The following is a 15,724-nucleotide window of genomic DNA, read 5'->3' as shown; positions in this document are numbered from 1 at the left end:
CGCTATAGATACTAAGTTTCGTTTCAGAAGCACAGTCGTCAAGAGACATTACCTGTACGTCGATTGGTCTCAGACTGTAGCAGCAATGGTGACATTTAATTGTTTTTACACTAGTAAATATCTTCCTGGCTTCCAACATTCTTGTGAGTCTAGTATTTATCTGATGATCTGTAGACAACTTTGCAGTTTTAACTGTCAATGTACTTTAGTGAACTATGAAAAATAATTTTAAAGCTGAAAGTCAATTCTGCAGAGAGAAAGAAAAAGCGGATTGTGCTTTGATACTGGTGGCATCAGTAATTTGGCGGGTAAACTCGATAAGAGTCAATCATATTGCTCGATTCATTCACATCCTTTGTGCTGTGATATAGGAGCCTCTACACAGTGGTGAGAATATTTGCGTGTGTTGAGAGCAGGGAGGCTATCACGTTAGGTCCGTGAGGAAGACTGCATTTGGTAAACAGGTTCTGTTAGGGCAAGAATTTCTGTGCATACAACTGAGACATGAAGAAAGCGAGCATTAACTATTTCTGGGACGCTATACAATTTCTAAGAGGTCGACTTGGCTGTTATTTTTTACAAAGCCATGTGACGTAAGAATAAGATTGAGAATGTTTTAGATGGCGAGTGTCCATGGAGATGTTTCGCGGCGAGATGTCAGTGAGGCTGGGTGTGCTGGCACTGCTGAACATGTCACGCATGGTCTGTTACAAACGCTTGGGAGAAAGTTGCATGTGGTATTCTGGAACGGATTTCTGCAGCATCGCTTAGCAACTAGCTCTTCGCCGGACCATGCTGCACTGCTAGGAGCGTCTGCGCTCTGTAAATAAGTCTTCTCTCCCGTCCGATCGCGTGATCAACGGCGTCTAGGTGATCACGTAGTTAGAGAGAAATTTCTGAAGTACCAAGTATGAAAGGGATGTCGCCGTCTCGTGCTTGAAGACAGCTGTGCATGGTTTGACAGGTGACGGATGCGTCGCTTCGAGGGGGGACCAGGGGTGGCGGAGGGTGCTTGATCATATCCGTTGCATTATTTTGCTAGCAGGTCTTTAGGCTGTGCTATGCGTAATTTGGCCAGTTTACGAGTACTGAGCATGTCTACACATCACTGTGCTGCATTATTTAGGAGTAGTCAGCAAGTGTGTAGTGAAATTATTTAGTTAATTTAGGAGTTCTTTGGGTGCCTATATTATTTAGAATTAGTATGCATGCCTGTGGGCTGTGTGAGATGGCCCCAAGCATGTGAGAACGTGTGTTTTGTATGAGTTTGATAAATGTACTCCATCCCTAAATAAAATGTTCGAAAATAATTAGAGTAAACTCCATCGCTATTCTATTAACCAGCCCAGCGAAGTCTGAGTCATTTTCACTCCATTTTCCCCCTACAGACCACCAGCTTGGATTACGTCACAGGAGGGATGAAACTACCCTCTGGTGGCAGTTGGAGTCTAGATATCGTTGTGGAGCCACTGCTTAAAAAATAAAAACTTATGCCCACCATAGACAGAGTCCTTCTCCCACCATTTCCCCCCACCATCTGGATTACGTCATGCACTATGCACGTTAGTACTCATTAGTACACGTTAGTGCACGTTAGCCCGACAACATGGGGATGTGGCGGTTGGTTGAGGATCGTGGTGGAGACTAACTATTTCATTCCAAGAACAGGTGGGTGTGGCATTCGCGAAAATTGATTCCAAGTCCATGGTAGTGCACTCTGGTGGTGTCAATATGTACCAGGCCTCTGGTGAACACATTATATGCCGCCATCCCTGATAACGGTACTTGCATCATCACCAGACATCACAACAGCGCCCTCAGGTGCCGGTACTGTGTACTAAGTCAGTTGGAGTCTGGAGCTCTTGGTGAACACAATGTTTGCCACAATCTAGGATTACATCACAGATGAGAGCGCCCTCTGGTGGTGGCGATGTGTATTAAGTCAGTTGGAGTGGAACTCATGGTGAACACCCCAGATGGCTGTACTGCTTGAAATTGTTTACATAGAGAATATGTCCAAGTCCTTTTCCCACGAATCTTTAGGAGGAGGTAGAGGTCGGGTGACTGAGATTAGTCCAAGTGTCGTTTCTTTCGAGCAATTTTTTTAGGTTAGTAGAGAAACCCCAAGTGAGTTTTGTTTACCACTAAAATTCAAACTTGGCGCCTGTTCATAGGATGAAGTGGCAGTCAGGTGACTTAGGTTAGTGGACGTAGCCCAAGTGACCTATCTTTTCGCTATTTTCTTTGGTTGGTATTGTAACCCCAAGTGATCTTTATTTACTGCCAAAATTCAAACTTGGTGCCAGTTCATAGAAAGAAGTGGCGGTCGGGTGAGTTAGGTTTGTGGAAGCAGTCAAAGTGACCTACATTCCTGTGATTTTCTTAGCTTAGTTGAGAAACACTTTATTTAGCACCAAAATCCAAACTTGGTGCCAGTTCTTCGGAGGACGTGGCAGTTGGGTGATTTAGGTCAGTGGAAGTAGCCCAAGTGAGCTACTTCCCGCGATTTTCTTTGCTTAGTTGAGATAACTGTGGTGAGATACATTATCCGGTTGTAATTCAAACTTGGCTCCAGCTTGTAGGAGGAGGTGGCAATTGGGTGAAATGTTAGTGGAGGTGGCGCAGTGGTTAGCACACTGGACTCGCATTCGGGAGGACGACGGTTCAATCCCGCTTCCGGCCATCCTGATTTCGGTTTTCCTTGATTTCCCTAAATCGCTCGAGGCAAATGCCGGGATGGTTCCTTTGAAAGGGCACGCCGACGTCCCACCGCATCCTTCCCTAATCCGATGAGACCGATGACCTCGCAGTTTGGTCTCTTCCCCAGTAACAGCCCACAGTTAGTGGAGGTAGGCCAAGTGAGCTATCTTCCCACTATTTTCTTTGCTTAGTAGAGATAACTGTGGTGTGATGCATTATCCTGTTGGTATTTGAACTTCCCGTCATTTTTCTGGGGGAGGGAGGCGTGGCACTTTCCCGCCAAAATTCAAACCTCCCACTAAAATCGCCATCTTGAATGATATCACAGCTTCCTTCTAGGATGATGTCATGCGCTGTTGCCAAGTCTTCTTCCCGCCATCTTGGATGATGTCATCGTAGTCATCTTGGAAACATGTGGCAACAACGCAAAGTGTCCCAGTAACGGCTTTGTCCCAATACTACCACTTCCCTATTCACTATTGAACACAGACTGTCTCGACATGGCGTGTTTCCACACTGTCAAGTGAGCCTGAAGGCAGTTTTTCTGGCTGTGTACTCCTGCATGGTGCTACATGCCATCAGCAACGTTATTTGGAACAGGATATGTGATTATCAGTACTAGTGTACTGCTTTTAATGACAAGCAACCACAGCTGTTGATCTGGACCTGTCTGGAGTCCATGCATCATTTGTACAGAAGTAAACATCCCAATCTGCTTAATTGGGCCAATCTTGTTGCTGTGCTGCAGGAAAGGTACGCGTCTGCAGACGTTCACCTTGGCTTCAGAAGGGTGGAGAGTGACATTGGTGGACTTATTTGAGTTGTACTTCACTGTGTGATTGATCATGGTGAGCACCTATCCTTACATGACAATATAATGCAAATGACGGGTTTCTTGGCGCCAGGAATATTTTGGTGGCTCCTGTTTGAGTAATCATATTAAGTGATCGCTAAAGGTGTTAATTTGGATGTTTTAAAGCTTTTAAATGTTATTAAATTTTAAGCTCGGAGTGTTTAAACTTGGTGGGTCTTTGCAGTTGTTAAGTGAATACATGCTGTCTAAATCTAGTCTCCACTTTGTGCTATTGTGTAAATTTGATTTCTCTCGTTGATTATAAATATAAGACATGAATTGATTTAACTAAGCTTCCAGTGTGTAAGTTTGTTGGGCCTTTGCAGTTCTAAAGTGAATTGCTGTTATCTAAATCTAATCTGCAGTTTGTGTACTGTATAAATTTGATTTCTATTACACAGTCATAAACATGAATCATTCATTGATTTAATTGATCTTCCAGCTGTCCTACAGGTGTTACTTAAGATTTATTAAGATTTTGAAGTTTATTTCTTTTTAAATATGTTTTAAAGTTACCACATGTATAGCATGGGTTTCACATAAGTGTTTTATAATTATTTGGATGCTGAATCTCTGTTTATTCTATTTTACAAAGTAAGCTGCTTAGTATTTTCAATTTTATTTGCCTGAGGGTGGACATTGATGGTGTCATCCTGCCACTGCACCATGTACGCCCATTAGTAAGAAAAGAAATATATGAATTTGAAATTTAATTCTTACATACATGTGAATGTGGGCTGAGTATTAACTGTATTATAACTTTGTAACAAAGAGTGTAATTTGTTAAAATTATGGCTTCTGTGTTGTGGTCCTGGCACTTCGTGATTTGAACGATTTGTCCTCTTTTTTTGAAAATTGGTTACTCAAGTGTCTTTAAAACGATGAGCAGTAGTTAATTAATTTTACCTGTATGGTTCAAGTTTTAAGGGTTATTTTATTTTTATTTCTCAGGAAACATAGTAGGGTGGGGAATCTCATAAAGTCCTTCAGACTGCAAACCCACTACTTCATTTTCTTAACTAGTTCATTATATTAACTAACACACAACTTCTTCAACTTTGAAGGGAAAGTATAGAAACAAATCTGCAGCACAGCCTTAAGTAGCTGTGACAACCTGTTTATCAGCCACCTAAGGGACACCTTCCTAGCGTACTAAATCCTCAAACGCTGGTCTGGTCCAGGTTCATTGGCGACATATTCATGATCTGAACTGAGGCAAAAGTCCAACATATCCTCATTCCTTCATAATCTGAACACATTACCTCCCATCCACTTCACCTGGTCCTTCTCAACTCTGCGCGCCACCTTCCTGGATATTTACCTCCTCGTCTCTGACAGCACCGTCTACACCTCTGTCCACATTAAACCCATCAACCACCAACAGTACCTGCATTTCGACACCTGCCATCCCTTACACACAAAAAAAAATCCTTCTCATACAGCCTGGCCACCTGGGGAAGGTATATCTTCAGTAAAAGGAACTAACTTGCCAGTAAGCTGAATCTCTCATGAAGGCCTTCGCTGTCAGGCACTATTGCCCAGACCTAATCCGCAGCCGGCCGCGGTGGTCTCGCGGTTCTAGGCGCGCAGTCCGGAACCGTGCGACTGCTACGTTCTCAGGTTCGAATCCTGCCTCGGGCATGGATATGTGTGATGTCCTTAGGTTAGTTAGGTTTAAGTAGTTCTAAGTTCTAGGGGACTAATGACCACAGCAGTTGAGTCCCATAGTGCTCAGAGCCATTTGAACCATTTGAACCTAATCCGCAAACAGATTTCCCATGCCATATCCCTCACATGTCCGATTCTCCAATCGCCCCATGAACCAACAACAAGGGAGTGCCCCTTCCATCACCCACCACCACTGGAACAACTAAGCCACATCCTTTGTCAGGGCTTTGATTATCTATCCCAGCCTGGCCGGCCGCGGTGGTCTCGCTGTTCTAGGCGCGCAGTCCGGAACCGTGCGACTGCTACGGTCGCAGGTTCGAATCCTGCCTCGGGCATGGGTGTGTGTGATGTCCTTAGGTTATTTAGGTTTAAGTAGTTCTAAGTTCTAGGGTACTGATAACCACAGCAGTTGAGTCCCATAGTGCTCAGAGCCATTTGAACCATTTTATCCCAACCTGAACACCTTGCCACAGGAATGATACCCCTGTGGAAAACACATTTTCAAGAACTGCCCAATCCACCCACTCAGCACTTCCTACTCCAGTCCTGTCACAGGGTTACCCTACTCCATCAGTGGCAGAGCCAGCTGTGAAAGCAGCTCTGCTGCAATCACTGCACAGCGTTTTGTGTTGGTATGACTACCAACCAGCTGTCTTGCTATGAACACGATGGCAGGTCTTGATGAAATTAAACTAATTGTTGAATTTTTAATGCCCACTCGATTCCTCTGTGATGATTTTAGAGTCAATGACAGAAAGTATACTGTCATTAGTGCAGAAATACCGAGATCGTACAATATTAGTTGGAGGCGACATTAACCTACCGAGTATAGACTTGGAAAGATATGGATTCGTTGCAGGGGGTACAGACAGACAGTCTCGCAAAGTACTTCTGAACACGTTTTCTGAAAACTGTCTTGACCAGCTAGTTCCACAGCCCACAAGCAACTGAAATATTTTAGACTTCATAGCTACAAACAGGCCCGACTTACTGACGGTGTCAGTTTAGCGACAAGGATTAGCGAGCATGATGTTATCATAGCGACTTTGGTTACTAAAATTAATAAATAAGGCAAGAAGGTTAGGAGATTATTTCTGCTAGAAAGAGATGATAGTCAGTTGTTAGCGTCCCACTTAGACAATGAACTGACACAATTTAGTTCCAGTACGGCGAACAAGGAGGAATTATAGGCAGAGTTTAAACGGATTTTAAATCAACATGTACCAAGTAAGTGGATTAAGGATGGAAAAGACCAATCATTGTTTAACAACGAAATTCGAAAAATGCTGAGGAAGCAAAAGCTGTTGCAAACTTGGTTAAAAAAAAAAAAAAAGAAAAATGTTCAATTCAAATGGCTCTGAGCACTATGGGACTTAACATCTGTGGTCATCAGTCACTTAGAACTACTTAAACCTAACTAACCTAAGGACATCACACACATCCATGCCCGAGGCAGGATTGGAACCTGCGACCGTAGCAGTCGCGCGGTTCCGAACTGAGCGCCTAGAACCGCTAGACCACCGCGGCCGGCGGTTCAAAAAAGAACGAGCAGATGACGACAGGCAAAAGTTAATAGAAAATCGTACATTTGTAGAAAGATCGATGAGCAAACTTACCACAATTACCACCGTCATACCTTAGCAACAGATCTTGCCGAGAATCTGTCAAAATTCTGATACTACGTAAAATCGCTGAGTGGGTCTAAGGTTTCTATCCAGTCACTTGTTGACCAGTCTGGTGGGACAATAGAAGATAGCAAAAGTAAGACAAAGTTATAAATTACGCATTTAAGTAATCGTTAACACAGGATAATCGTACAAACATATCATCGTTTTCCATCGTACAAACTCCTGTATGGAGGACATTGAAATAAGCATCACTAGTTTAGAGAAACAGCTGAAAGAGTAGAAAGCAAAGAAGTCGCCAGGGCCTCATGGAATCCCATTTCGGATTTACAGATAGTGCTCTACAGCATAGGCCCTTACTTAGCTCCCATTTATCGCTAGTCTCTTGCCCACCGCAAAGTCCCAAGCGGTTGGAAAATAAAATCGCAGGTGACCTCAATACATAATAAGTGAAACAGAGTAGACCTGCGGTATTACAGACCAGTATCTTTAACATCGATTTGCTGCAGAATCCTTGAACATATTCTCATTACGAATATAATACATTTCCTTGAGGAGCAAAACCTTCTGTCCACAAATCAACACGGTTTTAGAAACCATCGCTCGTGTGAATCTCAGCTTACCTTCTTCTCACATGAGATCCTGCGAACCATGGATGAAAGGTAACAGGCAGATTGCATATTCCTATATTTCTGTAAAGCATTGGACACACTGCCACACTGCTGACCGTTAACGAAGGTACAATGATACAGATTACGGTTACAGGTGTGTGAGTGATTCGAAGACTCTACATCCACATCTACATACATACTCCGTAATCCACCATACGGTGCGTGGTGGAGGGTACCTCGTACCACAACTTGCACCTTCTCTCCCTATTCCACTCCCAAACAGAACGAGGGAAAAATGACTGCCTATATGCCTTTGTAAGAGCCCTAATCTCTCTTATCTTATCTTTGTGGTCTTTCCGCGAAATATAAGTTGGCGGCAGTAAAATTGTACTGCAGTCAGCCTCAAATGCTGGTTCTCTAAATTTCCTCAGTAGCGGTTCACGAAAAGAACGCCTCCTTTCCTCCAGAGACTCCTACCTGAGTTCCTGAAGCATTTCCGTAACACTCGCGTGATGATCAAACCTACCAGTAACAAATCTAGCAGCCCGCCTCTGAATTGCTTCTATGTCCTCCCTCAATCCTAAAGGCTCGAGCAGTACTCAAGAATAGGTCGTATTAGTGTTTTATAAGCGGTCTCCTTTACAGATGAACCACATCTTCCCAAAATTCTACCAATGAACTGAAGACGGCTATCCGCCTTCCCCACAACTGCCATTACATGCTTATCCCACTTCATTTCGCACTGCAGTGTTCCGCCCAAATATTTAATCGACGTGGCTGTATCAAGTGCTATACTACTAATGGAGTATCCAAACATTACGGGATTCTTTTTCCTATTCATCTGCATTAATTTACATTTATCTATATTTAGAGTTAGCTGCCATTCTTTACACCAATCACAAATCCTGTCCAAGTCATCTTGTATACTCCTACAGTTACTCAGCGACGGCACCTTCCCGTACACCACAGCATCATCAGCAAACAGCCGCACATTGCTATCCACCCTATCCAAAAGATCATTTATGTAGATAGGAAACAACAGCGTTCCTACCACACTTCCCTGGGGCACTCCAGATGATACCCTCACCTCCAATGAACACACACCATCGAGGATAACGTACTGGGTACTATTACTTAAGAAGTCTTCGAGCCACTCACATATTTGGGAACCAATCCCATATGCTCGTACCTTAGTTAAGAGTCTGCAGTGGGGCACTGAGTCAAACGCTTTCCGGAAGTCAAGGAATATGGCATCCGTCTGATACCCTTCATCCATGGTTCGCAAGATATCACATGAAAAAATGGCGAGTTGCGCTTCGCAGAAGCGATGCTTTCTTAAAGCCTGGGCAGCAACTTCCCTGTCTCAAGGAAATTCATTATATTCTAACTGAGAATATGTTCGAGAATCCTGCAAACAAACCGATGTTAAGGATATTGGTCTGTAATTTTGAGGATCCGTCCTACCCTTCTTATATACAGGCGCCACCTGCGCTTTTTTCCAGTCGCTCGGGACTGGTGTGGCGCGGTTGCATTAGCCAACTCATCGAGAACCTTCTTATAAACACGCCGCCGCGTAAACAGCGGATTCAGCAGCGGCCTGCACTATTTAAGGGCATCAGAGATGGGCGCCGGCATTCGGTTCGACCGATTGGGCGTTCGGTCGCTGCCACGTCGTCGTCGTCAGTGACGCTGTCCCTGAGGACTGGCCGGCGGTGGGCGTTTCCCGCTGCTGCACCGGCGACTCCCAGCATCGCCACGAGCCGCCGCGTCTGCAGGAGGCGCGCTGGCCGGGCCTCGGGCCGCTAACCTCCTACCGCCTGCGCAGCGGCTGACAGAGCGCGGCGTCACGTTCCAAGGACTGTGTGCATCACCTCGTCTCCATCAAGACACGAGCGGTGGGACTGAGCTACCGGAAAATGTATCGGGAGAACCAACAACAAAGAGGAAGATTGCTAAAAACAGCCACCTATTATAAGTGGTGTCAGTCGGGCAACCTGCGCATCACACACTCCTGTTACAATTGGAGACAGTAGTGGTCTTCTCCCTGAATTTGGAGGAAACTGTGGCTGGTAATCGACGAGGATATGTGGCACCTGAGAAGGGCAACAATGGATCAGCAACTCCTGCAACATTACTAGTAAGTGTCAATTTTTCGTTTGGTGGTTTGTCTGAACCTGTAGCATAGTCCGTCCCCCCTTCCTGTTCTTCTTTCTGGACTTACTGTAGTCTTGATTCCGTAGATGGTAGTGATGGAGCAATCTGTGTTAGCCGAGGTGGCTATTCAGCAGCTACTTGAGCGAGTGTCGGAATTGGAGATAGAGCTTGCTCGGTCTAAAGATGCGAGCAAGGAACGATTTCCTGTTAATGCAGTAATTCTTGGCGCTTCGTCTTTGGTAACCCCTTTCTCGGGAAAAGCGGGGGAGGATGTTATGATTTTTTTTTTGAGAACCTTAGCGCAGCCGCTAAATTGGGAAATTGGGGTGCAGTAACACTTTTGCATGTGGCTAAGTTGAAAGTAACTGTACGTTACATGCCATGAAGAATTAACTGATGCAAAGGATATTTGAAGTATTCAAAAAAAGGGTTGCTCGAAAGGTATCGGAGGAAAAATACGTCTAGATATTATCGGGAACAATTGAAAGGAATATTTCAAAGGAATGGGGAATCAATAGAAGCTTTTGTAGATCGAATTCGAAAAATTAATGTTAACATCTATGAGCTAACGGATTCCAATAGGGTTAATGAAGCCATTCTGCAGGAAGCTGAGCAGAGGGCACTAGACGCATTTTTTCGGGGAATACAACCTGAGACCTCCCGCAAGATTAGAGTGGAATTCCCTAAGACTTTCAATTAGGCAGTCAGAATTGCTGTGGCGTTAGAAGAAGTTGAAGCAGTAACAAAGACGCGGGACAGGAAAGCAGTATTTAATGCAGAGATAAAATGTTTCAGATATGGTCGGATGGGACACATTAGATGCGATTGCAAGGAAGTGAAATGCAGAAAATGCAGACGTTGGGGTCATATGGAGCGTAATTGCAATGGGTCCTGGCAGAAACATGATAGGAAACCGCAAGGTGGCCTCACTCCCCTCAGTTAAACGGGGCAGGGGGTGGTGCGTCCACTGTGCGACACCCCCTGCTATTGCAGAATCAGTGGCAGACTTTCTTCTGACCGGCTTGGTGAGGGCCAGACCGTGCAAATTTTGTTGCTGGGTCTCAGGTATCCGTGGCGAGTAGACATGTACTCGGTCAAGTAGAATTAAAACCACCACGCTGGGCGTTAAGTGGCGTTGGTGGGGGACAGGTGAAGTCACTCGTATCAGCGGTGTTAAACTTCCGAGTGGAAATGAGGAACTTCCAGGTGAAGGTAGTTCTTCCAGTTGTTTGCAGCAGCTATGATGTCATACTCGGATTGGAATGACGTACAGTAGAACTGGGCGGAATACAATTTCGTCTAGGTTCTGCGGCCGAAAAACTATTACTGTTGCAAGGAACCGCTCAGACGTCGGATGGGCCAATTAAACTGCGTACAAGGTCCCTTAGGGTTAACTCGCAGGATACTACACCGAAGGGTACAGGGAAAGTAATCTGGGCAGATGTTGGAGCTAGCGTGCCGGTAAATTCGCTGTGTGTCGTTGAACCTTTGTCTGAGAATGAGACGCTGCATAAAATGAAGTGTTTTACGCGCCGTAGCGTGTCCTACGTGCGAGAGACAGAAGGAAAATAGGTTATGCCTGTCAGTATTGATAATTTTGGCCTTGAAGAGGTGCAGTTAGCATGGAGTACCGTAATAGAGAATCTGGAGATAATAGGGGAAGATGAACTGGATAAGGATTTCGCAGTAGATTACACAATGCCAGGAGAGTCTGTTAGCTGGTCCACACTGAGGGGTAAAGTAGCACATTTAGAAGGGCAAGACAGAGATGTCATGGAGAACTTTTTGACGGAATATAAAGAGTTATTTAAGTCTCATGGCCTGCCACACTGTTAGTTCAGCATTACATCCCCACTGGGAATGAAGCACTTGCGTATAAACGTCCATATCGTGTTCCAAAAAGTTTAGAACCTGTCATGAAAGTATTTATTAATCAACAGCTTAGGGATGGGATAACAGAAACCAGTAGCAGTCGCTGGTCCGCTGCTGTCGTAATAGTGGGTAAAAAATCACCTGATGGGGGCGAGGCACATCGTTTTAGTTGTGATTATCGTTTCCTGAATCAAAAAACTGTATCGGATGCATACCCAATGCCTAATATCACTGAAACTCTGGATAATTTGGGTCAGTGTCGGTACTTCATGACCTTAGTTCTTCGAAGCGGTTACCACAAGTTGGAGGTCTGCCCATAAGACCGACCGACGACAGCTTTTTCAACACCTACAGGTCATTTTCAGTATCAGCGAATGCCTTTCGGACTCAAAAATGCTCCGGCAACCTTCCAACGGTTACTAGATAGCGTGTTACGAGGGCTGAAACCTAATCAGTGTATGATATATTTGGACGCAATAATTGTTTTCTCAAAGGACATGTAAGAACATGTGCGACGTTTGCGCGAAGTTTTCGATCGTCTGATAGCAGCACGGTTAACTCTTCAAATGAAAAAATGTCATTTTTTGTTGCAAGAAGTCCGTTATGTAAGTCATATTATATGACAGGAGGGTGTCCGCACGGATCCAAAACTTGTAGAGGCCGTAATGAATTTTCCGACACCTACAAAAGTAAAAGAGTTGCAGTCTTATTTAGGTCTAGCCAATTTTTACAGGAGGTATATTCCAAAATTTGCGGAAATTGCAAGGCCCCTCACGCTGTTGTTGAAGAAGGGAGCAAAATTTCACTGGTCAGCAGAATGCGGAGAGGCTTTTCAAAAGTTAAAAAATTTATTAACATCTAGTCCGGTTTTGTCTTTTCCAGATTTTAGTAAACAGTTTATATTATCTTGCGACTCTAGCAATGTTGCTTTGAGTATTGTATTATCTCAGGAAATAGATGGGCAGGAACACCCGATAGCATATGCTTCCAGAGACCTAAACAATTCAGAATAAAATTACTCAACACCCGAGAAGGAGTTATTGGCATTAATTTTCGGAATAACCTATTTACGGTGTTATACGAAGTTTCAAGGTCATTACTGACCATGCAGCACTTATGTGGTTGTTGGGGCTTAAAGGGTCAATGAGTAAATGAACTAAGTGGGCTTTGCGTCTTAGTGAGTACGATTTTGAAGCGATTCATCGACCGGGTAAATCGCACGGAAACGCGGATGATCTGATTCGTAAAGTATGCGCCATGGAATGCACAGGAATAAATCAGAACGAATGAGTGGAGGCAGCGCCGACACAGATTGTCAACGATTTATCTCGCAGCAACAGTTCGTCGTGGAAGACGGGATATTGTACTGTAAAACTAGGAATGGTCCACGCATAGTCGTACCAGAAAAATTGCGAAGCGAAATTTTAAGGCAAGCACACGATTCAATGTTTTCTGGTCATTCGGACTGAAGAGCAACGGAAAGGAGGGTAGCACAGAGTTACTGGTGGTCAACGCGTAGGCAAGACGTCGATCAGTACGTAAAGAATTGCATTCCGTGTGCTCAATGGGACGAATTGAGTCATCAGAAAATTGTGTTGTAATGACTACCGGAAGTGGATAGACCTCTCCAGTTACTGGGCGTAGACGTCTTAGAACCGTTTGTACAAACAGCAATGGGTAATCGCTATGTTTCAACAATAATAGCTCATTTTTCGCGCTATCTGTCTATGACAGCTAATCCGGACCATCGAGCCAAAACAGTGGCTCACGCCATGGTACATCAATGGATATTGAAATTCAAAACACCTGAAACTATATTTACAAATCAAGGGTCAAACTTTATGTCCGATTTGATGAAATAGTGATGCAAGTTGTTGCATATAAAGAAATTGAGAACGAGCGCGTTACACCCGCAGGCTAATGGTCGGACCGAGAGAGTTCATCGTGCAATAGCTAAGAACTTAAGTTATTACGTAAATTCGCAACACAGCTGGGATACACTATTGGCGTTTGTAACTGCGGCGTATAACTCAAAAGAGCATGAAAGTACAGGATTGTCTCCGTATGAAGTACTGTTCGGTCGGAAGATGCCATCTTCGTTTGAATTGCTCAAGACCCCACCAGGAATCGATATTTCGGCTGTTAGGATTTATCCACATAGTTGAAAAAAATGAACATTAAAGCGTTAGAGAGACAGGACAAAGTTCACAATAGAAAGGCGGCTTTACACAAATGTCATGTTGGACAATGAGTGATGATGACTAATCCGTATGTGCCAAAAGGCAAAACGAAAAAAATTGTATTCCGTTATCAAGGTCCTTTCCAGGTGATCGAGATGACATCGCCGGTGAATGTAAAATTACAGCTTCCAACTCGCCCTACTATTGTGCATGTGAGCCGAATTAGGCCTTTACGGGGAATTTTGAAGAACTTCCTTCTTTGTCTGCAGTAACTTCTAGTGGAGAGAAAGATGAATCTAAGAAAGGAGTAGATAAACAAGAGAACCACGTTAATAGTGGAAGCGATCAGATATGCTATTATGCTCTTAGGCCATGCGTAAAAAGTAAGAGTTAATGTGAGTTGTTTCTCAGAAGGCATGACGTTCTGGTAAGACCAACAGTCCCAGCAACATGGATTGCACTGAAGAGGGAAGGTGTGCACTATATCTCAGTATAGTTATTCTGTTTTGCTGTTGCAACTTAGCTGAAGACTTGAAGGTACGTCCTATATAAAGTGGTGTGTTGTTCTCGCGACAAACGGACGTAATTATGTCTGGACATCAATGGACCTTAAGGGTGGACTGTAATATGTGGGCTGTTGAAGACGAAATCTGTAAATTAGAGGTTACATTTAATGAACTTCATTCCATGGTGGCTAATCAGTCAACGTTTTATGACACACAGGGGGAATATCAGCTACTACGATCAGCTTTTGCACGCTTACAGGCTCAGTTGCAGCAAACTGCAGGATTAATCCCGCACGTCCGTAGGAAAAGAGGATGGTTAGACGCAGGTGGCCGTATCCTAAAAACTGTTTTTGGGACCGCTGACGCGGAAGATATTAAAAGTATTAATGAAAGCTACAGCAGGTACAGGATAATGCGAACAGCAACCAGGGAATGATAGATCTTCACACAACCCAATTAGAGAGTTTGGAGAGAGATGTAGTTAATAATACGCGCCAATTGCGAGCTTTGGCCGCGACCTTGATGTCCCACATTAAGGCCACAGCCGACACACCCAATCACGACTTGGGTATAATCAAGCACCGGTTGGGTAACATCGATTCACAGCTGATAATCGCTAAGCTCCTCCGTTTTCTTGCGGATAGTATTACGGAAGCATGCACAGAAGCCACGGAACTACAGGAGGCTTTGTTGCACGCAATGCACGGGCACCTAACCCCGGTACTGTTACATTCGGAACAACATCGGGAAGAATTAAGGAAAGTTCACTCAGAACTGCCCGCATACCTGGAACTACTGATGATATTAACAGACGAACACTCTTCTCTGTACTACAAAGTGGCCACTGTTACCAGTACGCGGACGAGTACCCTGCTGAGAATTCATATCATAAGACCATTAACATGTAAGGATTGTAAATTTGAGTGTTATGCCTTGCATACGTATCCAGTGAAGTGGGACTTTTCCAGAAATTCGTACAGTTAACCGTATGGGAAATACTGTTAGTGGTACGTAACAGGCAAGCTCATGCGTTCCTCACTACACAACACTCGCTGCGTTGTCGAACAGGTCCAGTTACCATCTGCCCCTCGAAATTGTTACACACTGTTCCCAAATCTTGTTTTCTATTCCGCTCTCAAGAACCAGTCGCAGAGTGCCCTAAGGAAATTATAGCACGCACGGTGCAGTTCTTTCAGCAAGTGGGTCCACATTGGGTATTTTCAGAAATGGGAAACACAGTCGTTATTTGCGTTTGTTAAGAGCATGGTAAGCAAGTGAGTACGCAAAGAATAGAATTGCAGGGGCAGGGACTGTTAATTAACGGCACACAGTGTGACATTTCAGTGCCAACTTTCCGTTTACCAGCCGTGATTACTGGAGCTACAATCATGAACATAACACGCACATTGATCGAGATTCCCGACCAACCAGAGCAATTCACCACGAAAGAAAATCTCACTCTTTTGAATAGCACATTAGACCCGACTTTGTTCGCCTCTTTGGACCGGATGCTGGCAGCTCAGGATGGACGTATAACTATGGAACGTCTTTTTCA

General features: G+C 44.2%; 1 long non-coding RNA gene across 2 annotated transcripts in view; it reads left to right on the top strand.

The window, feature by feature from the left end:
• LOC126354386 (uncharacterized) overlaps positions 1–15,724 on the top strand; it is a 53,715-nt gene that overhangs the window by 19,750 nt on the left and 18,241 nt on the right. The window contains exon 1 of one of the 2 annotated variants that reach the window (XR_007565316.1): positions 9,033–9,594. The exons of the other annotated variant lie outside the window; for it this stretch is intronic. This is a non-coding gene — a long non-coding RNA (uncharacterized LOC126354386). Of the gene's footprint in view, positions 1–9,032; positions 9,595–15,724 lie in introns of those variants that run through there. 2 annotated transcript variants of the gene reach the window in all.

The sequence above is a fragment of the Schistocerca gregaria genome, chromosome 1 (assembly GCF_023897955.1).
Source record: "Schistocerca gregaria isolate iqSchGreg1 chromosome 1, iqSchGreg1.2, whole genome shotgun sequence".
Taxonomy (NCBI): Eukaryota; Metazoa; Arthropoda; class Insecta; order Orthoptera; family Acrididae; genus Schistocerca; species Schistocerca gregaria.
The sequence above is the reverse complement of the archived record's forward strand: the minus strand, read 5'-3'. Positions and strand labels throughout refer to the sequence as shown.